This window comes from Magnolia sinica, chromosome 11 (assembly GCF_029962835.1).
Source record: "Magnolia sinica isolate HGM2019 chromosome 11, MsV1, whole genome shotgun sequence".
In the NCBI taxonomy this organism is placed as follows: Eukaryota; Viridiplantae; Streptophyta; class Magnoliopsida; order Magnoliales; family Magnoliaceae; genus Magnolia; species Magnolia sinica.
In genome coordinates, this window is record NC_080583.1 from 13,249,773 (window position 1) to 13,277,593 (window position 27,821).

The window sequence follows — 27,821 nt, forward strand, 5'->3', positions numbered from 1 at the left end:
CGTATATAAAAATCTCAAGTGGACTACAATACAAGAAATAGTATTGAATGAACGTCAACCATTAAAAACTTTTTGGGGATCATAAAAGTTTTGGATAAACCCGATCTTTGTTTTTTCCATTCATCTGAGTCTGTACGACCTAATAAACAGATTTGGATGTCAAACAAAAAGTACACCGGGCCTTAGTAGGATTTTAATGGTGGATATCCAATCACTATTGTTTTCCTAGTGTGTGATCCACCTGAGATTTATATCCCTTTCATTTTTGGGATCAAGCCCTACAATGATCCGTAAAAATGGATGAACGGCATGGATGAAACACATACATCATGGTCCACGGATTGGCTACTGCCGGTGCTCTGTGGGGCCCACCATGATGTATGTGTTTCATCCATGCTGTTCATCCATTTTTACAGATCATTTTAGGGCTTGAATCCAAAAATGAGAGGATATAAATCTAAGGTTGACCACACTACAGGAAAACAGTAGTGATTGGATATCCACCATTAAAATCCTCCTAATGCCCACTGTACTGTTTATTTGACATTTAATCTGTTGATTAGGTCATACAGACCCAGATGAAGGGAAAAAACAAAGATCAGCTTGATCCAAAACTTTTATGGCCACAAAATTTTTTTAATGGTGGACGTTCATTCACACACGTGTCCTGTAATGTGGTCCACTTGAGATTGCTATATACTTCAATTTTGGTCTCATACCATAAAATGATCTATAAAAATGGATGGACGGCATGGATGGAACACGTACATCATGGTGGGGCCCACAACGTACCGACCATCAGCCACCGGGCTGGTGGCAGGGGAGGAGCCAATCTGTTTCCGATCGTTTGCTGCATGCATGCATCAAGTGCATCAAGTGGGCCCCACATATGTCTGGTATTAGCGGTGGTACGGGTATCACTGTAGCGCTGTCCATTTTTGGCGGTGTTTTCCGATTCAACAGCCGGGTTTCCGATATAACTCTGTAAATACCCCAACCCTCCGCTCTTCCCTCTTCTTCTTCCTCTCTCTCCGTCTCTCATGCGGTCTCTGGTTTTCAATCAAAGGTGATTCTCTCTCTCTCTCTCTCATTTCCCTCTCCTCTCTCTCTCTCTCTCTCTCACACACACACACACACACACACACATTTTTGAATGTGTTTCTCTCATTTCGATTTCAGGCTTTGGTATTCTGATCCTCCAATAGCATTTTTCCTCATTTCGCTGAAGAAGGTTGCTTTGGTTTTGGATTCGTGAATCAGGTGCGGTTGCCTTTATCCTTCTCACTCAAAGCTTCTTAGATTTGAACGCAATGCTGCTGGATTTTTACTTATGGAACGTAGAACCCTCATTTCCCATTATGGTCTGCTTGGATTCGCGGAAAAAATAAATAAATAAGACTAAAAAGAGGAAGTGGTGGAAAGCGGTGAGAAAGGAAAACTGTTTACTTTGATTGTTTTTCCATAAGTTTTTTTTTATATTTTTGAAAATTTTTATTTCATTTTCAAATTTATTTTGTGGGGAAAAAGGAATTTTAAAATTTAGGCAAGATGGAATGTGACACGTGTGCGTTGAAGATGGATTGTGGCACATGGGTCACGTTGTTGGGATGTTGGCACATGTGGACTGCTTGAAGATGGATGGCAGCTCATGTGGCATGTTGGCAGGTGTGGCCCGTGTGGAGCATGTAGAGATGGATGGTGGTATGGCATGTTGCTCAATAGCAAACATGGTACATTGACACGTGGGTTGCCTGCAGATGAGGGTGGCACATTGACATGTGGGGTACTTGAAGATGGGCAGTGGCACATGTTGTGCATGTGACAGATTGGCACATGTATGGTGCTTTGACATGCATGCTGACACATGTGGAGTACTTGAAGATAGATGTTTGCACGGCACTTGAAGATTGTCAGTGGCATGTCTCACATTGGTGCATTTGCACATGTGAAGTGCTTAAAGATGGACTAGGCATGTGGCATATGTGGCTGATTAGCTCATGTAGCACATTGGTACATGTGGGGGCGTTTGAAGATGATACATGGTCCATGCAGCACATTGGAGCATGTGATACATTGACATGTGGGGGCGTTTGAAGATGGCACATGGTGCATGCTGCACATTGGAGCATGTGATACATTGACATGTGGGACACTAAAAGATGGATGATGGCACATATATGATGCTTTAAGATGGATGGTTTTAATGTGGGTTGATGTCGGACGTTGGAAGGTGGGGCACTTGGAGATAGATGGTTGCAATTGCGAGACTCCAATTTCCCCCAATTTCTTGGAAACAACGTTTCTTAGGTATGACAAGGAAATGAAAATGGAGCATTTTTAAGGAAATGCGAATGCTGTTTTCAGAAAATTTTTGAGAAAAACAACAGAGATTTTATTTTCATGGAAATGACATTTCCTCAATTTACTTTCAGTGAATCCAAACAGGCCCTAAGATTTAGGTTTTCTTTTTATGAAAGCTATTATTCCTGTGAATTGATTTCCTGATAATCATAGCTGCCAATTGTTTTTGATCGATTATTGACTTATTTGTTCTATTATTCTTATGAGGCATGCATTGCTGCTTCCGGATGTGAATAATAGGGATTGGGTTTATGGATTTAAGTTTTGACGAGGTTGTATAGAGATGAATATTGGTTTATGCATATTGAGTTATCTTGGAGATGTATTTTCACTACAAGTCGGGTTTTAAAATCTCATTGAATGTTGTTTTATTCAAGTTGAATAATAACTTCTGATGTTTTTTTTTTGGTCTTAGGCTATGAGTTGGAATGTTAATATAACAATAGCCTCTATTTGAGATGATCTTCTTGGTTAGTGTTTTCGGTTCATTGTTATTGCAGTAGTTGATCTAATGCCTGAATCACTGTCAATGTTCTACTCCCAGGATTTCTTAAGGGCACTTTGGTTTCTGCTCACATTTACATATGTAAATTGATTTGCACATGCTTGTTTGCACTAATTTACAGACTTACCCATTTACAAACATAAATGACCAAAAGTTTTTCACATACCAACCCATTAGAAAACACTTTCCTACATAAATTGCCTCATTTGGTTTTACCACTTACAATATGGACTGTCCATCTCCCAAGCCACTAATCGGAAGATTGGTTAGATCATCCAATTAAAGTGATTTGCGAGGGATAGGAAATCAAAGGTGCGCCCCACATGATAGATGGTACACATCAATGCTTATACCTCTTTAGCATATTTAGTATGGGTTGTCCTTATTGAACCCAATAATCTAGTCACTAGGCTCATCTGATCAAAGTGATTTCATAGGAATGAAAGGTCAGTCATACATGATGAATGGTTCACAACAATGCTAAGACCTCTCCAATATGCTCAAGATGAATCATCCATTTCACTAATCAGATAGTTAGGATTATTTGATACAAGTCTATTAAAGGGCCTGTTTGTTTCGTTGACTTCTATAGTAAAGTGACGTAAATGGCCCATCATTACTTTTTTCACAACGTTTGTTTAAGCAAGTATTATGACATATATTTCTTAGGTCAAATACAACTGTAATAGGAGATAGGTAAATAAATTTGTAATCATTATAATTTTACATTGTATCACAATGGAAACTCCAATCCAAACACCAACATTAGTTTATTTTAGTGTTGATTTGACATTGAAGTAATGTAAAATTACCATTATTATATATTTACCATGATAAACCAAATAATGTAATTGATACCATTATCATGGTCAAATGCAGCTCATGTTACCTGATAAGTAAAGTGATTTGTAATCATTGCCTATTTCCTTTATTGTCATAATGGGTAAAACCAATGTTGTCAAAATCCTTATCGTATCGTAAATCATAATAGGGGTTGAATTGTATCGAATTGCAAAGTGTATCGTAAATTGTAATTTTTTTTTCTGATTTACAATATATATATATATATAGGGAAAAGGTACTATGCGCTCGACCTCACGATAAGCTCCCGTGAGGTCGAGCTGTGTGGGCCCCACCGTGATGCGTGTCGACCATCAACACCATGCATTTGATGGGTCCCCTCTAAATTATGGGATATCCCAAAAATCAGCCGTATACGGAACTCAGGTGGGCCATACCATCTAAAATCATGTGAAGACACCGTTAAAACATATAAAAGCACTTGGTGGGGCCCACTTGAGTTTTGAATGTCGCTGAAACTTGGTCTGAACCCTCATCCAAGTGGGACACACATAATGGATGGGCTGGATTTGCAAACCACATCTCGGTGGGCCCAAAAAATGATTATGAATGTTTTAATGGTGCACGGCCCCTCCCCACTTCTATATGTGGTGTGGCCCGCACAAGTCACGGATTGACTTGATTTTTGAGACCCAGGCCCACGATGGAATGGTGCATCTGACTGATGGGGTAGATGTTCGAAACGCATCACGGTGGGGCCCACACAGCTCGACCTCATGGGACGGACTCGTGAGGTCGAGCGCATAGTACCTTTTCCCATATATATATATATATATATATATATATATAACACATGAAAAGATATAAGTAAATTAGAAAAGATTAAAAACTCATCAATCATCTATTTACCATCAACATGTACCAAAAAAGTAATACATGATATTGTCAATTGAGAAAATGTATATGGTATACATATCATGATAGTAAAGGATTCTTGTCCTTTTCCTTTGTTTTCTTTTGTTGTCCTTCGAAAAATTTACTTTACAAGATATACAAGAGTCCTTTAAATTTTTTATTCTTTTGTACCTTTCTTTTGTAAAATCATGTTAGGAAAAATGGCATTTGATGCCATTGTGAATAAAAATATATCTTGATTTCTTTGTTTTGGGATTTTGATAAAAATAATACCTTTAATAGGGGAGAGCCTTTTTCCTATTTTATGAGCAAAATGGTGCAAAGAAAAAGAAAAAAATGAGTAAAAAATAATGATAAATTGATTTTTAAAGTATTTTTGGTCCCATTTACACAGTCCACGGTCATCTTTCGATTCGATATGATTCATATGATTATTTAGGATTTTGGGTGTACGATTCAAATCATACACCCATACGATACGATATGAATCGTATGATTCATATCGTGAATGATACGATTTTGATAACATTGGGTAAAACAAACAAGCCCAAGAGGAATGGGCAATCAAAGGTGGGCCCCACATGATGGATGGTCCACATCAATGCTCAAACCTTTGCAATATACTCAATATGGACTGTCCATTTCCCAAACCACTAATCCGATGGTTAGGCTTATCCAATTACATTGATTTGAGAGGGATGGGCAATCAAAGGTGGGCCCAACATAGTGGATGGTCCAGCAATGCTTAAACCTCTCTATGGCTGTCCATTTCAACGAACCACTAATTGGATGGTTATGATCATTCATTCAAAGTGACTTGAGAGGGATAGGGGATCAAAGGTGGGTCCCACGTGATGGCCAATCCACATCAATGCTTCGACTATTATTCTCTATATGGATCATCCATTTCACTAAACTCCTCTCCAATGGTTAGGATCATCCATTCAAAGTGATGTGCGAAGGACTGTAAACCAAAGGTAGGCCCCACGTGATGGACGGTCCACATCAATCCTTAGACCTCTCTAGTGTATGTAATATGGACCATTCATTTCCCATCCTGTTAATATGAAGGTTAGGTTCATCCAATAAAATTGATTTCAGAAGGATGGGCAATCAAAAGGTGGGCCCCGCATGATGAATGGTCCACATCAATGCTTAAAGCCTCTCTAGTATACTCGATATGTTCCGCCCATTTCCCAAATCACTAATCCAATCATTAGGACCATCTGATCAAAATGATTTTGGAGGGATGGTTAATATTGATGTTTAGACCTCTCTAGTATACTTAATATGGACTGTCCATTTCACCAAACCACTACTCGGATGGTAAGGAAAGTCCAATCAAAGTGATTTAAAAGGGGTGGGAAATCAAAGGTGAGCAGGCATGATGGATGGTCCACATCTTTTCTTAGACCTCTCTAGTATACTTAATATGGGCTATCCATTTCACCAAACCACTAATTGGATGGTTAGGATCACCAATCAATTTGATTTGAGAGGGATGGCAATTAAATGTGATCCTCACGTGATGGATGGTCTATATCAATGATTAGATCTTTTCTAGTATAATAAAATTTTCGTTTAGTATCCAGTAGGACAGTTTTCCAAATAGACCAAAATTTCTTTTGCAAGTTTTCCTCCATCCTTGTAAATACAAGTGGGCAACCGTCTTGGCCAAGAAATTTATCAGCATTCGTTCTCTATTATCTGTTTCCTACATCTTTTTTTGTATGCAATTTATGATATCATTGTGCAGAAAATATATTCCAAGTTCTGCAATTGAAATATAACAAAATAACTGAATTTTTGGAGAAAAAAAAAGACTGAATTTTTGGAAGGATTTTGATTCGAGTTACAAAAAGTTGCTTCAAATAAGTGGTGTTCAAACAGCTATGATGCCAACAGAAATATTGTTAATGTTGTTGCTTGTCATAGATCATGTTGGAATCTAGGTTTCAAGATGGTCGTTCTTTAAAGGATCAGCTAGCTGTTTGGGACTCTTCTGCGAAAGATGAGTTCCATAGAACTAGGGGTGGCAATAGGGCCCCAGGCCTGCTCTAGTCCCCTAAGCCTTGGTCCTAATCAGGCTAAAAGAGCCTTGGCCTGGCCCTATAAGGAAAATAGTGACATAATCAAAGGTTTGAAAAAGTCTAAATCTAAGAAATGATTTCTTATATCCCCTCCATCTGCAATGAGTCGCATCATATAAATGGTTTTGCTAATAGAAACATGATCCCCATATCAAAAAAGCAGACCCTCATGAGCATCTTCAAATAGGGCATCCTTTTGCATAACAATGACCCACTTGATTACACCAGGCCATTTATCATTGGCCATTGGGCTTATATTTCAAGCCCAAGCCCAGCCCAGCCCTTGGGTCAAGTTTAGGGGCCCAAGACTGGGCCTACAGCGCAGGCCTGCTGCCCTGCCCACTACCACCCCTACATAGAACTCTATGATTGGATGCCCAGGTTTGCTTAAGCAACTGGTACCAAAATGTATTATTTCAATTCCCAAAGTGCAAGTGGTTGTAGGGAAATCAATCGGGGTGGGTGTACTGTGTACATATCAACTCCCATAAGGAAAGCCCATATTGTTTCAACAGTACAGTATGAGAAAGTTCAAAGAAAACACACAACCGGCTTTATTCTAACAACACAGAATCAAAAGTGAATGAAACATACACAAGCCCAATTCCCATAATGGCATAAAACCTAAACAAATTAAGAGAAATAATTAATGCGTAATTCCATTTGAACTGCATAAAATCTGTAATTTTAAAGAAAATAAACTCCATAATTTTAAAGAAAGTGTGCAAAGCCCGTTTCATTTAACTGCACAAATCAATAAGATGAATGCTACATGCAATTCTTGTGAGGTCAGATTGAAGGGTGTGAATTGCAACCTTTCAAAAAAAGGGGGAGGGGGGGTGAATTGCAAACCTGCCAACCTGGCACATTGCGAGATCTATACCAATAATTACATGAGGAAAATATCCTGCCTGACCAATGAGGTAGGCAGCAATTACATGAGGAAAATTGATGGTTAGAAAGAATTATCAACTGCCTATGTGCAATGTACACGTATAGCCCGCATGATAAGTGGATAAGCCTAACTTTTGGGATAGGGAATGTTCACTTTACGCCCACTGGATACAGGCTCCGATTCACCTCTTCAATCTTTCATGCAAATCCCTTTAATATTTTCCAACTGAGAAACTCAAACAAAATAAGCAAAACCCATTTGCATTCTTTTTTTCTTTTTTTTCTTTTTTGTGTTTTTTGTGTTTTTTGTTTTTTGTTTTTTTGTTTTTTTGTTTTTGAAAGACAAATAATTATATTAAGAAAAAGCCCGAAGGCAAAGAAAACAACAGAAAAGCAAAACGGAAGAACATAAAAAACATCCTAATAGAGGATCCCAGTCCCTTAAAAGGGAGAACACCTTAGAGACTGCTACTGAGGGGGGACCATTCATATTCCTGAAACAGTGGTTATTCCGCTCCCCCCAAAAGGTCCACGAGGCAGCAAGCATAACCAGCCTCCACTTTGTCATAACGCTGGCCACTGGCATACCATTGTGCCAAGTCCTAAAAAGACCTTGCATGGAATGAGGCATGGTCCAGGAGATATGCACAAACTTAAGGCATGCTCCTAAAGAAACCCATTTTCATTCAACTGCATAAATCAACAAACTCGAAGACAATAAGCGAACTCCATTTTCTGTTAACAGCACAAATCAACAAAATTCAAAGACATTACACAACCAACGTCCATTTAACAGCACCAAATAAAAAAAATGAAAAAGAAGAAACGCAACCTATTTCCAAGTAACTGTAAAAAACCAGTAAATTTAAAGAGAACGCACAAAACCCCTTTCCATTTAACTTTGTAAAATCAACAAGTTCAAAGAAAACACCACAAACCCATTTTTTATTTAACTACAAAGAATTCGAAGAAAACAACTAAAACCATTTTTCTCATTTAATGACGCAATCAACGACCTAAAAAAAAAAATCCTCTATCAATCTCTCCTTGGTTTCCTCCAAGATGAGAATCTCATAAGCTATTAGAGAGAGAGAATTTTATTTTATTTTTCGAAAGGAAAGAGAATTAGTTTTCTTAGATAGCTATTTTTGAGCAATCTACAATGGTAAATTTATATGAGGTTGGGATGTACGAAATAAAATGGGAAAACGTCCTTACACGTACAAAATATCAAGAGTAGGTTAAATGCGCATACGACTATATGCTTCTTCTTCTTCTTTTTTTCTTTAACAAAAAAAAAAAACACGTACACACACACCCACAGTAGTGGGATTTCACCACCTATGGATACTCGAACCCTTTACCGGGTGTCGAAAGTCCTGAGAGTCTACCACCAGAGCAAGAATAAGGATCCATATGACTATATGCTTCTTAAAGATAGTTAAAGCCTTCCAATTGTGCAAGAGATTTGGCCGTACTACCCTCGGGATTCATTTAAGCTTGGCTTGAACCAGTCTTCTAGACTCCAGTGCAGTTGCACTAGCCAGGAAGATACAGTACTTGACCTTAGCTCTAGATGCCCAAAATGAGTAGAAAAGAAGGAAATGTAAGTTGAAGTGGTTCAAGCACCTATCTCCATCTGTTTTTATAGAAGGGGATTGACTATGCAACTAATGAAATGCATAATTCCAATGCAGTCATTGTTAGATGCTTTTAGGTCAAGATACTGTGTAGCTTACCTAGGGGACTTCGAGACTGATGACCTTTCATTTACTTCATTAGAGTTGAGGTCCAACAGATAGGTCCATCTAGAAAAGAGTTGGGTCATGGTGGAGGCCCAATAGTCCGGCCTGACCCTGCTGCGATGTGCCAAGTGCCAAGTGCACTACTAAAGAGCCACAATGTGCCCAAGTAGCCCTACAACCCACTGCCCATGCACGCACTCGGTGCTTCGCACCTCGCTAGACCACCATTTACTTAGTAAAATCTTAAGTAATAGCTTTCTTGGAATGATCCTATCTAAACCAAATTTCAACTTTACTTCCAATAGAACTTTAGAAAACAAGTTTTCGAAGTATGCTTATATACAAAAAATTTAAAAACTAAGTTAACATGGGAGAGGAAGAGGCTATAGATTGCATCTCCTGACTACATGGCTTTGAATGTTGCTGCATTTCGTTTTGCATTGTGGAGGACAAACGGCTATGAAATGTTTTCTTTCCTTTTCTTTACTCAACTACTAGAGATCTGCAACAAGTGCAGGTGCATAACACAAGCGACTTTAGAAAGTTTTCCAATGATCTAGTTGGTTAACATGTGGACCTTGCTCTTAACATCCATTGGATAAAAAATCAAGCCCAATGTACCACCTTTTTCTTCTTTGAGTATGTCATTAATAACCAACACTCCAAGTGGTTACCAGGAGAGAGGAAGAGGTCATGGATTTTTGGAAAAGAAAGGAAATGTCCTTTCCTACCCGAATAGTTTTCCTTATGCCCTGGAAGTCATTTTCCAAAAAGGCATTTTGCCATCAAAGGAAACATTCTAGAAGTCCATTTATTTTCTCACTTCCTCTTGAAAATATGTTCACACTCCTGGTAAAAATGATCTCCAATGTGCCAATATGTCACGTGCAAAATGTGCTAAGGTGCCATGTGTCACATGTACCATGTGCCAATCTCCCACATGTGTGACCCAACTGTGCCAATGTGCAGCATGTGCCACCGGCTAGCTTCAAGTAGCTGTATAGATTTAAGCACCCAACATGTTCTACCTGCCAATGTTTCACATGTGCTTCAAGCATCCCACGTGCCGCATGCCAATATGGCAAATCCCCACAATTTTGCTACTATTGCCTAAGCCTTAGCCCAATTACATGGGGTCGATCACACGAATCCTATTCTGTGATTGTCAAGATTCGTGATAAAATTAGTTTTAGAAGTTTCATGCTAGATGCAAGCTTGACACAACCCTCGTGTATTTAGGCTTGAGACTGGCAATGAGAGCACAAAGCTCCCAAAGGCAGAGTTTGTGTGAAGGTCTATTTTTATCATTGGCAAATCCCAACAACTACAAAGTAAATTTCGCTTGAAAATTTTGTTTTTCCAAGTTAGATTTGAAAATGGCCACCAATTTTGATGAAGAATCTATACTACTATATAAAAGTAAATAGAGTTTTTTTTTTTTTTTTTTTGGACTTCTGCATGAAAAAAATATCCCCTATTAAAATGCAATGTCTCCTCTATCCCCTTTATACTCACACCATCTAACGATTTTTTTTTCTGGGTGGCAATTTCTCTGTAAGAATACTCGTAGGAGCCACACTTCTATGAGGCATGATATATTGCCCTCTTAAAAGTTGTACAGATGACATATATCCACTTTTTCTAAACCAACTAAAATTTGGGGCCTAATGATTTTAAGCCATAGTTTCAAATCAGATTGGTGGGACAATCCTGTCCTTTGATTTACGAGGTATTGGTGTGTTGAAATAAGGCCATTAGGTATTTTTATTTTAACCCTCTAATGAATGTCCACCAATCCAGCAGTTTGGTGCTCAAATGAGCAATCTTTTGGTTCATGATAGGCCTAAACTAAGACCAACAACCCGGACAAGTGAATCTGAATTAATTGCATTGCACTAATCTGAATTTTGGAGTGCACATATGCTATCAATCATGTTCTGCCAAAGTGTCAAAATCATCTTTTATAAAGAAGTCAGTTATTGAGAAGAGGTCGAAGTAGCAACATCTTCTTATATCAAGCGATTTTTCAGCTGGACAAAAAGAACAATTTTCTGGGGATGATGCAGGACATGAAATTCAAGTATGATGTGTAAGATTTTAGGCTTTAGATCACACTAGTTCAGAAACAATTACACAAAATTCCACATCTCACACAAAAGTTCAAACATTCAATCAGGGAAATCTTATGCGGGTCCAGGCCTACACATGCTAGGGCCGGATCAATCAAAATTATAGATAAAACAAGAATTAAAGGAGGGTAAATTCATCCACACATGCACAGAAATAATTCCCCCAATCCAAGGGATTCAGAAATTTCAATTCGGGGAACCCTAAGGTTGAAGAAAGGGCATAAAATTGGAGATTTGAGTAATTTAGGGTTAGGTTTAGGGATTTTGGGTGAAAGAGGAGTGAAAGAGAGGAGAGAGACGAACCAGAGAAGTACTGCACGTGTGGACTGCAGTAAGGGCCCAGACGCACGTGCGTGTGATCCCGACCGCATGTGTGTGGGGCCTACTATTCAGAAAAAGGCCACCTTGGCCATGGTCAGCCAGGGATGGACTCCAAAACTCCCAAATCTCAGCTCGATCCGATGCATGGTTTGTGCGTGGTGCTCCGCCGAAGTTTCAGCCCTCCTGCAGTTCCAGATTCTGGAAATCTGCTATAGAGAGAAAAATGGCTGTAATAGAGGATGGATTTGAAGCATAGATGATTGTAGGAAAAGAGAAATATGGATGGAAGAAGGTGGGGGCGAATCGGGATAGGTGTGGCTTCGCACCACGTTAGTCAGCCCTTAGAGTAAGGGAGGGTTTCGCTTCGAGTAAGGGATGGTTTCGCATCCAATTGAATCTCTACAACTCAGAAATTTAGCGGAGCAGAAAAACGCAGCAATTTTGTTAATCTTCATTGAATGAAAAAGACTACAGGGGGTGCCTATTTATAATGAAACCCTATACCCCAAAACTCGCGCCATGTGCACAACCTATTACTTGGTGACGAAGTAATAATAAGTAACAACTAATCAAAGCAATCTAAACCGTTCATGATACTCCTAATAACAATAATAAGCAAAACCCAAAGTATTAGATTAATTAGAATAGTGGGCCATGATCATGAGAACCCATGGTGGGATTCACATAACTATCGGGTCCACTCCAATGAACCAAAACGTAGTCCTCTAACTAGGAGGCCCTTCTTGGACGTCGTCATCGATCCAGATTGATGGTGGGGCCCTCCTCCTCCTTGTGTATGTGCGTAGGGGGCGTGCGTGTGAGTTCCCCATCAGGGGATCCAAACTGTCTAAATTGTTGGACCATTAATGGATGGATCATGGTCCAAAAATAAGACTGAAGATGTGACTACCATTTGACCTTGCCTTGAAATCTGGGTCCCTTACTATTTCTATTGTACACTTGATAGGCATTAATTAGGTGGTTAGGATAACTTGATTGGTGTGAACTGAAGTATGGCTTTCTATATACATGTAAAGCTAACAGGTGGCCCATTGATCAGGTGGGTGAAAATTTATAAAAAATTTCTGTAAGGCATGGGTGATAACTTATAAAACAAATACAGGTTGAAAAACTATGTCAAAACTTTTTTGCTATCCATTTGTTTTAGACATTATGACCCATGTAAATGGTGAATTCCATCGTGAAGCTAGCCCAATGCAAAACCAGGATGATCGATTCATCAAGTTGCTTACACCAGTAAAATCAACTGACAGTTGATAATGGAATCCCATGTACATGTGCGGCCATGGTTTTGGATGTCAGTATCGGTCGACATATCGGCCAAGTGGAATATGTTATTATTGCTGAATTTTCCTTAGTTCCTTCCTGTTTTATGAGATATAATGCTGAGTTTTTATTGTTAATGCTTGCATAAATTTGCCCCTTTTAAATTCCGCATTCATTTAGGGTTGGATTAGACCGTCCTTCACTTCAATGCGTTTGACTGTCACCACAAGATATACCACGCTTATCGCAGTTGCATCTCTCCTTAGAAACTCACGGCCATGGTAGTCACAACTCCATATCTGATACTACATGGTATATAGAACTGTGCTACGAACAACATAATGTTTGATCTGGCTAATCTTTTTGTTTGGTTTGATTAACATGGAAGTGATAGAATCTCATTTGGTAATTGATGATTTTTGCATATATTAAACGTTGGATCTTTGATTTTTACTGCTTCCAATTCCTCAAAACTTAATAACATTTTGCATGTGCCTGAAATTTTCAAAAATTTACTTTTGGTTAACCAATTCTCAAAAGAGTGATTGCATTTTCTTATTTCATTCTACTTTATTTTCTATATAGGACAAACATTGGGGAGGACACTTTTATGTGGGCGGAGAAAGAAAGACTCTACCCCTTATGTGTCTCGCTTCCCACAAAAATAAGTTTGGTTCGGTTGCTTTTATTGGTGAATGGGTTTCTGCTCCAACTTGGCACCTTTGCCTTGGGCCTCCATCCCCTCCCATGTTGAAATCACTCTCCAGATCTAATTTGTCACTTCAAGGGTCATCTTCACAACTTCTTGTTTATCATTTTTTTGTTTGAATAAGAGTATGCATTTATCCTTTAACATCTTGGATATTGTTTTTCCTTTTCGTTAGAATTTATCCACACAGATGTCTAAGGTTTGACTCCCAAAACGTTGTGTTTTTATATTGCTTACATGATAACTTTTCTAAATATTGTTGCATAATTCCTATGAATGCTAATTTGGAAGTTTTTGATATATGTTTTTTTCTTTTTTTTCAAATTTAAATCAATTGTTGAAAACTTGTTAAATTTTCCAAATCAAAATTTTACATTATGATGGTAGAGGGGAAAACACAAGCCTTCGCCTTCGGAATGTTCTCCACACCTATGGGTTGACCCATCAGCTGTTGTGCTCTCACACTCTCACGAAAAATGGGATGACTGAAAGGAAACACTGTTGTATGATTGACACGGAACACTTTTGGCCAATCATACATGCTTTCATCCTACTGGGTCAAGGATTTTAATATGGCAGTCTTTCTTATCAACAATATACCCTCTGAAGTGCTTAAGAATGTCCCCCTAGAAATAATTGTTTCATCGATCCCCAAACTATTCCTTTTTTGGGTGTTGTGGGTGTACTCGTTTTCCTTGGGTGCGCTTGTATACTTGTCACGAACTTTAATTTAGATCGTAGTCTGTTTATTGTCTATAATCTTCTGATCATAAGGGCTATATGTGCGTCGATCCTGGTACGGGTCCGTTTACCTATCTCTGCCTGTGGTCTTTGACTAGGCTCACTTCATCACTCCATCCTAGGTCCACTCCACTCCACCAATGACAAAGGACACCTCTGTCGTATTTGGTACTATTGCCATGGTTGCAATGCTTACAATCCATCAATATTGACAACTACCTTATTGCCACTCCTTCCCTGTTGGGCTTACCCCCTTCGGCCCAAAGTGTCCAGCTGACTATATGCTTGTAAGAAGATGTTTTTGAGCATCAAACATCCCCTTCCTACTGCACTTGTTACAACCTATGATCAGATTGAGACTGCATGTTTCACCCATGCCTCTGAAAGCCCAGCTTGGGGAGCTGCAAGCCGATGGTAGATGAGTTTAGAGCTCTCCAACAAAATGGGGTATGGTCTCTCATCCTATTTTTACCGTCTATGATTTTGGTGGGATGACGCTGGATTTACAAGATTACGAGTCATATTTACAACTTGATTAGACGCTACAAATCCTAGCTCATTGCTGAGGGCTATCATTAATAACTAGGGATAGAGTACCCTGAGACATTTAGGTTCGTAATCAAGCTGCCCATGATTTGGATCGTACTTGCACTTGTGGTCCTTTTTTGGTGGCCTTCCACATAGGTATCAATTACACATTCAAAACACCTTCCTACATGCGTTATTACATGAAAATAGTTAACATACATGCATTCGTGGATCCGCATCACCTAAATCATGTTTGTAAGCTTCATGAAGTTCTTTACGGGCTCAAGCAAGTGCCCCATGCATGGTTTGACCAGTTCACCACTTATATACGGGAGCTTAGGTTTAGCAGGTAGGTCCCATGTAAACATCCCTCTGTTTGTATGTCATTGTGATTGCACTCTCAATGTCCTTCCTATATATTTGGATGACATTATTTTCACCAGTAGTAGCTCATTCTATTTGTCAATCTTGATCCAGCAATTGGAATCTTTATTTGTCACGGAGGATCTTGGACTCCATTCTTTCTAGGCATTGAAGTTCATTGTGACACGTCAGACATCTTTCTACCTCAAACTAAGTATGCGATTGATCTTTTAAAATGGGTCTCAATTGATAGAGCCTAACCTTACACCTCAACAACCATTACTAAAGGGAACCTGTCCATTGATTTTGTTGAGCTTCTTCCTGGTCCAACAGAGGACAAGTGCAATGTCTGTGCACTTCAATACTCAACTCTCGCTAGGCCCAACATTGCAATTGTCATCAACTAGGTGTGTTAGTCCATGCTTTCACCCATTGTTCGAAATATCGGTATCGCGTTACATATCGCACCCTTGGGATACAGATACGTATTGGTTATCGCATGGGAATGGGATACATCGATTGTATCGTGTAATGTATCAATGTTATTGGAAACATGGGAAAACATTGGGAAATTGGTTGAATTTTTCAATGAAACTTCAGTGATTGTTAAAAAAGACATCAATACACACTTATAAATCAAAATATTATAAAAAAAAAGTGCACATAATAGGTTAACAAGTGCACATAATAGGTTTTCTTTGTATGGGTTCCTAATCTATGTCCTGTCTAACTGAATTGATGCAAGTATATTGAAAGTCTATTTATATAATTTATAAATATAAGAAAATGTGTGGAAACATAAGCAATACATTCAAAAGCAAAAGAAGAATCACTAGATTAGGTTGCATACATGTTTGATTTTATGTTTGGGCACAAAGATTGCAACCGATTAGCGAGAAATTGAAAATTTTTGATTTTACATGCAAAACCATGGATTTGTAATAATTTGACACTAATTTAACATGATTTACGGAAAGAAGAAAAAAAAAAGATCGAAAATCGAAAATGCTCACCTGATCGAACATGTGGGATATATCCCACTACTTGTGCGTTTCGTATCGCACAGGTAGGATACAAGATATATTAATGCAAGGGCATTTTCACACCGGGCTTGAGTGGGGTAGCCTGTGGGATGCAGGGTCACACTCTGGGTGGCTGGCCTGTGTGAAACGGAACCCATGTGAAGTGGGGCCCACGATGTTCGGCCAAGGTCCTAACCCATGCAATGTGGGGCCTGGGCTATGAGATAAAGGAATTGATTCGCCACTCTCTATCAGTTTGAGCTTTTAGAGCAAGTGGCTAATTGCCCTGCCTCATATATTGTGGGATATATCGGCCGATATCGTCAATACTTAAAACACTGCTTTCACCTATTATGACCATCTTATCATGATTAAATGCATTCTTTGATTTTTTATGGACATCCTAAGTTATGTTTTACAGTTCCAACCAAGTGATTTCTAGTTTCTAGCTAGATTATACACACACACACACACACACACACACACACACACGGAAACGCTCACCTGCGAACCAGTTCGTACCTGTTACATACGAACTTTTTTGAGAACCCATCATACGTGATGTGGATCCAAAATCTGAACCGTTCATGTGAAGCAGCACCTCGTGAAACCCCCCAGAACCAAGTTTTACTTTGATCTAGAACTTTGATGGGCCATGAAAAGTTAAAACAGTTTCCTCCCTTGATTTGCATTTCTCTTTGCTATGGCCCACCAGAATTTTAGATTAGGGTGAAAATTTCCCACGTGAGGTTTCATGGGATTCCGCATCACATGGACCGTCCAGATTAGACACCCATGACACGTGTGCAAAGGTGCGCACGTGCGTAGGTGCGCAGGGGAGCATGACTCTCTCTCTCTCTCTCTCTATATATATATATATATATAATGTCGATTGGGCCAGAACCCATATGGAAGATCAACTGGTTCATATCGTGTATTTTTAGGCCCTAATCCAGTCTCGTGAAATGCCAAGAAACAAGCTATGGTGGTTCGTTCTTCCAAAGAATCAGAGTATCACTCACTTGCCCATGCAACAACTGAGCTCTCTGACTTTGGATGCTACTCAAGGATCTCCACAAATTTCTTAGGTCCACTACCATTATTTAGCACGATATTATCAGTGTTATCTCTTTAGCGTCCAACCCTATTTTTCATGCCCATAGAAAGCACATTGAGGTTGATTATCATTTTATACAATGGAAAATTGTTCAAAAAGACATTGATGTTCATAATGTGACCACCCAAAATCACCAAGGACCTCTCATCTTTGCAGCTCCATGTTCTCAAGAACAAGCTAATGGTTCGTGATCATTTGTTATTCTTTTCATATCTTTCAATGGCAAGCTCATTTGTTACTCTCCATATCTTGTAACTAATGTAATTGCGTGTACAAGTGTAATATTTATTATGATAAATACAAAAAAGACAACCCTCACGATACTAGTTGAATGGGAGACATTTTCCATATTCTCTATGTCAAACAACCAGTTGCTTTAAAAGCTCGAGCCATCAGAGGATGGCATTTCAATGTATATCAAGGGACTTTAACACTTCCTCACATGTGCGGGGTGGAGCTCCCGAGATTCAAACACAAGACCTTCTACTTTGATACCATGTCAAACAACTAGTTGCTCTAAAAGCTCGAGCCGTCAGAGGATGGCATATCAATTTATATCAAGGGACTTTAACACTGTAAAACACTTTAATTAGCACCAACTATCTAGTTGCCCCTACCGTGTGTAGACAATGTTTGAAAATACACAAATTGGATGGTTTAGCCATTTAATCATGGCTTTCAAAGGGAATGTAGAAAACAAAAATAGTGAATGACCATCTTTAACCGAACAAAGGCGGTAAAAGTGATGCATGGATTTGTCTAAAACAGGTGGCTTTTAAAACATACTCCAAATGTCCTATGAGATTGGATGTCCCTAATCAACAATTCACCCTACCACTTGGATTGTGAAAGATGGCTCCAATAAGTTCATGTTCTTACCTCTATACTGCATAATCTCCCATAGCTTAAATGCCAGTTGGATTCATTTTATGTATGAATGCAATGAGGTTCATCCAAAACAAAATATTAATATGGGCATATCATGCACCAAACTAATTGTTGAAGAGGTTTGCTACAACACATTATGATGCCTTCTTTTTTCTCTTGTACATAGGGACTGTAGCTTTTTGATCTGGGGTCATTTTGAATGTTCAATACCATTTATATGAGGGGCCTCATCATGGATGGGGATATCCAAAAACATATTCAAGATTCAAGCATCTTATAACGGCCCACAAAATAACTATTAAAGGAAATGTTCCATATTCAAGGAAAAGAGTAAAATGATTGAAAGGTTAGAATACTTCCAATGTGAGAGTTTATTTATTTATTTATTCATATACCCCCATCCATAATGAAGCCCATCATATAAACAGTTTGGATCATTGAACATGATTCCGGATCCAATGGCTATAATCATGATGTAAAAAAGCAAAAAAGAAGAAAGAAACAATATGTTGAGATGTATTACTTTTTTTGAAAGGTAACACTACTAGGGTTTAGGTCACTCATACACACTACAGTCTCCACCAGCTCATCTAATGAGTGGGAGATGCAACAAACCTCTTACTCAAAATTAATTCTCTTTGATGAGATTACAGTGGTTACTCCACTATTTGGAATATTTCATTTCCCATGTACAAGTGCACGCATGATCTGGTCCTTCATTTTTTATTTTTTATTTTCACACGCACACACACCACCACACACTCACGCCATAGTGGGATTTCACCACCCATGGATACTCGAACCCTTGACCGGGTGTTGAAACTCCCGAGAGTCTACCACCAGAGCAAGAGTAAGGATCCATCTGGTCCTTCATTTGTTTTATACTATAAAAATTAGACATTCTAGTAGCTTACAAAGATAATTAACTTATAAATGTTAGATTTTATACAGTTTAAATGGAAGTTTTCCCATGTTAGATACATAAGATGCATATTGTGTACAAGTGCATTGCTATTTAAGGTATATGGTTGTGTTAGGAGTCTTGTTAAATAAGTCTTTTGTTTTTTGTTTTCTACATATCTAGTATTGGTTGGTTTCTTTTGCAATGACTTGAATATGGAGTAGTTAGAGGGAACATGAGATGCAAATTTGAGTTTTTCTCTATTGTCTTTGATATGGCTATTTTGTTCATGAGATCCATGTATTTGGTCCATCAAGTGATATCAGAGGCCAGGTGAAGAGGCTTATTTTTTTGTTCTATCAATTCAAAAAATGTTGCAATCGATGGTAATCATGACCACGAATGGGATGGTCCAGCCATAGTTCCCAAGGTTTTGTAGGACAAGCTACAATTAGTGGAGCTTCCAATTGAAGGTTCTCTTCAAATCCCAATATTTATGCAATTTGGTGGAATGTGGCTACACCAATGTAGCTGATACGCAAGCATTCAAAGTCCTTCCACGTGAGAAAAGAAGCGCTTTGAGATGCTTGAAAGGACCAAAAGTCACTCAATTTCATCTTCCGGGTGGTAGATAAGACGATATTTGATAGAATCTCAAGAGTTACAACAATGAAAGCAACATAGGAACTTTTGGAGAAAAGTTACAAAAGTGTGGATTGAGTGAAAAAGTATGGATCTAAACACTCAAAAATGAATTTGAAGCTTTAAAGATGGGTGACATCGGAAAGATTGCCGATTATCCTAGCAAAGAGATTTCCGTTGCAAATCAGTTACGTGCAAGCAGAAATGAAATCAATGATGTAGAAGTCATAGGTAAAAAAAATTATGAACATAAACAAAAATTTGACCATGTGGTGTGTGCAATCAAGGAAGCAAAAGACGTTTCTGCCATGTCCATCGAAGAGCGCATCACTTCTTTAGAAGTCCATGAACATTGAATGAATTAGAGAGCCTCTCCATCGCTTAAGCATGCGCTCAAAACTCAATTGTTGATGTCCAGCAATTCCAATTGTGGAAGAGGGAGAGGAGGATATGGCTATGGTCATGGCCATGGTCATGGTAGAGGATCACCTAACAATTAAGAAAAAGGAAACCAATGCTTGCACTCATTGAGAGCAGGGGAGGATGTAACGCCCAAGGAAACACTTAAAGGAATGACAAATCTAACATTCCGTGTTATCAATATGGTAAATATGGTCAGTGTCAATCTAATTGTAGGAATAAATTAGCTGATAAAAAGGCTCAAAATGCTAATTTTGTTAAAAAAGTTGAAGATTTGATTGCTCGTATATTGTTAGGGTGTGACATTACAGTGAATGTGAATGTAACATCAAGTACTTGGATATGAATGCAATAATCATGTGTGGAAAGGAAATGTTAGTAAAGCTGAATGAATTAATCAGTTCTATGGCTAAGTTTGGTGCCATGAGGAAGATACCAATAAAAGGAAATGATAAGATTCTAATTTGTGCAAAGAATGATGATTGTTGTTACATTTGTGCTGTATTTTATGTTCCTAGATTAAAATGCAAATTTTAAAGTATTGTCTAGTAAAGAAAAAGGCACGTTGTGCATATTAAAGATGGTGTGGCCTTAAATTTGATAGAAATCAATTGATTGTTGGAGTTCCAATGATGAAGAATCACATGTTTCACTTGAAATTTTAAAATTATTCTATGCCATGTGTTAAAACAATTATGACATGATGATTCACGGTTTTGGCATTTTTGTTTTTGTCACTTAAGTCTTGATGGTTTGAAGAGGCTAGCTAGCAGGAATATGGTGACTGGGCTATCTCTCATAAATCATGCAAATCAGATTTGTGAAAGTTGTATATATGGAAAGCAGCATAGAGATCCATGTTGCTACTTTAGTTTGTGCATTTAGATCTGTGTGAGATGGGTTGCCATTTGAATGGTTACAACAAGATATTCCATAACGGTAATGGTGGCTGTAACCAATGTTTTAAATATCGACAATATCGGCCGATATATCCCACGATATATCTTGTATCCCACTAGTGCGATACGAAACGCACGAGTAGTGGGATATATCCCACATGTTCGATTCAGTGATCACTCTTTATTTTCTATCCTTTTTTTTTCTTCTTCCGTAAATCATATTAAATCAATTTCAAATTGTTACAAATCCATGATTTTTCCTGTTTTGCATGAAAAATCATGGATTGGGAGATTCGATTTCAAGATTTGGAGAAGGACCAAGTTGCGGAAAATTGAAAAAAGTAAAAAAAAGTTCCCAATTTTTCTCAAATTGGTTGCAATCTTTATGTCCAAACATAAGATCAAACATGTATGTAACCTGATCTAGTGATTCTTCTTTTGCTTTTGAATGTATTGCTTGCGTTTCCACACATCTTTTTACATTTATAAATTATATAAAAAGACTTTGAATGTACTTGCATCAATTCAGTTAAACAGTGCATAGATTAGGACCTCATACAAAGAAAACCTATTATGTGCACTTGTTTTTTGCAATGTTTTGATTTATAAATGTGTATTGATGTCTTTTCTAAAAACCACTGAAGTTTCATTGAAAAATTCGACCAATTTCCAATGTTTCTCCATGTTTCAACAGCAACGATACATTACGTGATACAATCGATATATCCCATGTGATAACCGATACGTATCCGTATCCCAAGAGTGCGATACGTAACGTGATACTGATATTTCGAACACTGGCTGTAACGACTACCTTGTGTAATGGTTGCTAGCATTATTGCTATGTAACGGCCATTACGGCATACCATGAGTTACAAGTTATTTTTATTGATGATTCAATAGGAAGAAGAGTTTATTTTCCAAAAGAGAAATCTAAACTTTTGAGTATTTTTCAAGAGTTAAATTGTTTGTGCAAAAAAACAAAGTGGCTCCCAATCGAAAGTTATCAGAACTGATGGAGGTGGTGAATACACTTCAAATGCCTTTGAAAATTTTTGGAAGAGAACAAAATTGAACATCAAACCACCATGTGACAGAATGGGGTGCACAAAAAGAAAAAGTTGGAACAATTGTGGAAATGGAAAGAAGTATGTTGAAAGGAAATGGTATGCCTAATATCTTTTGTTTAGTAGCTGTAGCTAGCGTTTTGTGTGTACTTAATTGGTTGCATACAAAAAGCCTTAGATCGTGAGGCACCTGAAGAAGCACGAAGCAGTAGCAGTAGAAAGCTAAATATTTCTCTTCTCCGTGTGTTTGGTGCCGTTGCATTTGCACGTTCCAACATAAAAAAGGAAAAAGTTGGATAATAAAGAAATTGTGTCATCATTGGCTATTTAAGAAGGCATACAAACATTACAACTTGATTATAGATAAGGTAATCGTTAGTAGAGATATGAAATTTGGTCAAGCCATTGGCTGGGAGTGGACTAAAGCAGAGAAGCACCAACTTGGGATACACATCGATTTTGAAGATAATATGGTTGGTCAGGGTGAAATTAGTCGATCATCCAAGTCCATCTCCACCAAATAGTAGTCAAATGTTAGCATCGTCATCCAAATCATTTCCACCTTCGGGGCCTGTGAAGAAATTCTCCACGTACATCTAACTTGCCTGTAGATCCAAGAGATTTTGAAATAACTCATGATAGTGAGATATTGCTGCTGACGGTGATCTGATTAACTATGTTTATTCTCAAAGTGCGATTCTCTTAGGTTTGAAAAAGCATTAAAGAAGAAAAGAGATGCATAGGAGTTGACTCAACTTCAAGAAGAGCATAAATCAATTGATGTGAAGTTAGTCTATAAGATAAAAGTATAAGGTAGATAGGTCCGTTAATTAGCATAAAGCAAGGCTTGTGGTGAAAAGGCTACAAATAGAAACCATGTGTCGATTATCATGAGGTATTCACTCCCGTTGTTTGAATTGAATATGATGGATTGCTGATTGCTTTAGCAGCACAAAATTAGGAGAATCCATCAGATGGATGCAAAATGACATTCTTAAATAATATTGTTGAAGAAGTTTATACTAAACAATCCTTTGGTTACATAAAGAAGGCGCAAAATCACTTAATGTACCGATATAAAAAGAAACTTTATGGGCTCAAGCAAGCTCTAAGAGCACAGGACATTTACATCGGCTCATATTTTCATTATAGTGGGTTTCACAAGTATCATAATAGGCAATGCTATTTATGTCAAGTGTAATGACCGTCGTGGTGTGTTGTTATATTATTGTACATTGTTGATTTATTCTTCATAGGCAGTGACAATAATACAATTGATGAGTTCAAGAAAGCTATGGTTCGTGAATTTGAGATCATAGACATGGGTCCTCGGGATCAAGGTACATGAGACAAATGATAGGATTTTTATATGTCAAAAAAAGGTATGCCTGAAAAATTCTAGAAAGGTTGAAGATGGAACATTTGAAGCCAGTGTACATGCCCATGGAAATTGAGGAAGGACAAGAAAGTCAATTTAGTTGATCCTACAAACTTCAACTGGTTAATCGAAAGCCTTCAATACTTGACCGCAACAAGGACAAACATTGTGTATGGGGTGGAGTTATTTAGTCCTTATATTGAGTCTTCAAGTCATATTCATCTACAAGTAGGAAAAAAGATTTTGTGCTACTTAAAATGTACACTCAATCATGATATTCTTTATTCACATGTTAAAGAATATACACTTTTTGGCTTCACATATAGCAAATGGACAGGTGATATGGATGATAGAAAAAACACTCCAAGCCATGTGTTCCATCTGGAAAGCGGTGCATTCACGTGGCCAAGAAAGAAGCAAGATGTGGTTGCTCTAATGGCTACAGCCGAGTACACTATAGAGACATCATATGCAAGTCTAGACATTTGGCTAAGGAGAATGCTTGAGGAGATATACCATCCTCAAGATGGCCCCACATCGATTTATTGTGATAATAGTTTTGGCGATATCTCTAACAAAGAATCTTGTGTACTGTGGACATACCAAGCACATTGATATTCGTTATGACTTTATTCGAGAACTTGTGAATAATGAAAATGTCAAGCTTGAGTATTGCAAGTTAGGTGATCAAGATGTTGATGTGTTTACAAAACTATTTATGTAATGGCCCAACCGACATTGTACGATATTGTTCGCTCTGGGGGACTCCCCCGCACGGTTTTGTTCTTGGGGGACTCCCCCAAAAGGCCTCGTACAAGGAAGGTCCTAACCACACATATAACCACCATTATTTCGGATAGCACTTTCGATGTGGGACAAGTTCAACCTTCCACTGCGTACACAGTAGCTTGCCAGCACAGTAGCCTACCAACCACTGGTAGCTCGCCCAGGCCCTTAGGCCCCGCCTATATCAGCGTCCGCACACATGTGCAACAGTGACGGGGCGTCACAATATACCCCACCGAGGGCAGAGCCGTCCTCGGCTCCGATACCATTTGTAATGGCCCCGCCCACATCAGCGTCTGCCCACATGCGCTCGCCCACATGTGCAACAATGATAGGGCATCACAATATCCCCCACTGAGGGCAGAGTCGTCCTCGGCTCTGATACCATTTGTAATGGCCCGACCGACATTGTACGATATTGTCCGCTCTAGGAGACTCCCCCACACGGTTTTGTTCGTGGGGGACTCCCCCAAAAGGCCTCGTACAAGGAAGGTCCTAACCACACATATAACCACCATTACTTCGGACAGCGCTTTCGATGTGGGACAAGTTCAACCTCCCACTGCGTACATAGTAGCTTGCCAACCACTGGTAGCTTGCCCAGGCCCTTAGGCCCCGACCACATGTGCAATAGTGACGAGGCTTTCTTTCTTCACAGCCTTGGCAAAAGTGTCTCATTTAGTAAAGGGGAGTGGGCTTTCAACTTTAGTGCAGGAGCTAATGGCACTGCCTTGTACCCTTCGGCTCGCCACGATCGGTCAATGATTGTCCATGGCGATGATGACTTCCAGACTCCTTGAGATGAATTTCAATGGGTTGTTGCAAAAGCGGCTGAATTGGAAGTTCTCAATAGGGATCCTCAAACTCTTGAAGACCTGAAGGTTGGAGGCTTTCTATTACATAGAGGTGGGGCATTTGGGGAGTGCCTAGAAGATGTGGTGTTGGTAACCCCTCTCTGTGCAAAGAAAATGGCATAAGACTTTGGTTAGAGACCTCACCTTATCAATGGTATGACAATTGGCAGTTCCATTCTTGCCAATCAGGAGGGAGCAATCTTTGAAGAGCAATTTTGCTGGGCCAAAGATATCCTTAAGAGAGTGGGAGGGAAGGTGAACCTATCTTTCAGAGTCAATGACAAAGACGTAATAGAGTTTTTTCATTTTGTTCGATCTTGAGCTACCTTGTGACAAGAAATGCATAAAAAAAGGCCTAAGAAGAATCCTAAGGGCTGGAGAGAATTACTCAGTCTCGCTTGTTCAATTAATTTCAATGTTGCAAGCAAAGCAAGTGGTGGGAAGAGGGTGTGTCTGGGTAAAAGTGGTATCCAATTATCATTTTATCTTGGAATGTGCGAGGCCTTGGTTGTAAGGTCAAGAGGGTTCAGGTGAGGAAGGTGTGCAGGAAAGCTAAGGCAGATATAATTGCGATTCAGGAATTGAAACTTTAATCTGTTAACAAAGATGTTATGATTCTATTTGGGGATTTTCTCAAAAAGGTTGGGTTTCAATTGATGCTTTTGGGGCTGCAGAGGGGCTTAATAGTAGCCTGGAAATCGAATATATGGAGGAAAGTTGACGCTTTTTCTGGTTCCTTTTCTCTCTCTATTCTGCTTTGTGAAATTGCTTCTGGTTTCCAGTGGGTTTTTAATGCAGTATATGGTCCCTGTTTGTATATACTACATGATCTGTTTTTGGTGGAGTTAGACATTGTTCATCAGAAATGGGGTTCTCCGTGGTGTGGGTGGCAATTTCAACATGGTGAGATTCTCTCATGAAAAATCTTCTGGAGATTGTGTTACTCGAAGCATGAGGAATTTAGTTGGTTGGGTGAATCGTCATGAGATGGTTGATCTTCCTTTGACTGGGGCCAGGTACACATGGTCAAATGGGCAAGCTAACGCATGTCTATCTTGGTTGGACAGATTTATGGTGTTAGTAGATTGGTTAGAAAAGTTCCCTGTTGTTTGTCAATGAGGGCTTCCTAAAGAAGTGTTAGATCATCATCCCATTGTGCTGGAAATTGAGGATGAAAGTTGGGGTCCTCGGCCATTCAGATTTGAGTTCTGCTGGCTAGAAGTAGATGGCTTTGAGTAGTTGGTTGTCGAATGGTGGGCTTCTTTCGCTGTAGAAGGATATGTTGGTTTCAAGTTTAGCAGAAAGCTCAAGGCGTTGGAAGATAAAATTAACTTGTGGAAGAATGAAGTTTTGGGGTACAAAGATGAGAATATGATATAATGGCGGATGAAATAAATGAGCTGGACCTTTTAGAGGAAGACGATAGCTTGTCAGAGGTAGATAGGGCAAAGAGGGAAGATCTTCAATTGTTGTTGGCTTCCCGAACTAAAGAAGAGATTAAATGGAGCCAAAGTTCAAGGGCAATTTGGTTGAAGGAGGGGTATAAGAATGCCAAATATTTTCATAGCATTGTGAGCGCCTGAATGCGTGGAAACAGATCCAGCTCCTTCGATAAAAATCAAATTTGCAATGCGATAGTCAAATTTTATGAAGGCCTCTTTTCCACTAATCATTGGAATAAACTATGGTTAGACTCTCTTGAGTTTGCTAGTTTGTCAAGTGAAGATGTCTCGCTTCTCGAAAGTTCTATTTTGGAGGAAGAGATTAGAGAAGCTTTATTTTCCGTATGCGGGGAGGAGGCCCTAGGACCAGATGGCTTTCTGTTGTTATTCTTCAAAATTTTTGGCAAGAGGTAAAGTAGGATGTTTTGGACTTCGTCATGGAATTTTCGCATCGGAGTCGTCTATCAAGACAGTTAGGGGCAACTTTCATTGCTTTAATCCCTAAGTTGGAGGGTGCATACCATCTCAAGGACTTTAGACCAATCACCCTGTTAGGGGGACCTTACAAAATTCTGGCCAAGCTTCTTGCTACCGGATTTAGGAAGGTTTTATCAAAGGTTATATCTGATTATCAGGGTGTGTTCATAGTAAGAAGGAAGATTTTGGATTGCGTGCTTATTGTTCATGAATGAATGCTTAGATTCGAGATATAGGGAGGGTCAGAAGGGGTTGGTGTGTAAGTTGGATATAGAAAAGGCTTACGACTATGATGGGGACATCATGTGCATACGCGTATGCACACCACCCCCCCTACGCACGTACGTACGCAGAAGGAGAGCCCTACCATCGATCTGGCTCGATGACGACGTCCAAGGAGGGCCTCCTAGCTAGAAGACGAAGTTTTGGTTCAAAAGGGTGGGCCCGATAGTCAAGAAAAACCCATCATGGGATCTCATGATCATGTCCCACTCGTCGGATTGATTTCATATTTTAGGTTTTTCTTATTGTTATTATTT

General features: G+C 38.9%; 1 protein-coding gene across 1 annotated transcript in view; it reads left to right on the plus strand.

Moving 5' to 3' along the window:
• Positions 1-943: 943 nt before the first annotated feature.
• LOC131218842 (IQ domain-containing protein IQM2-like) overlaps positions 944-27,821 on the plus strand; it is a 52,959-nt gene continuing 26,081 nt past the window's right edge. Inside the window, exons 1-3 of the mRNA XM_058213695.1 lie at positions 944-1,066; positions 1,180-1,260; positions 13,634-13,836. The gene's annotated coding sequence lies outside the window, so the exon portion shown is untranslated. The remainder of the gene's footprint in view (positions 1,067-1,179; positions 1,261-13,633; positions 13,837-27,821) is intronic.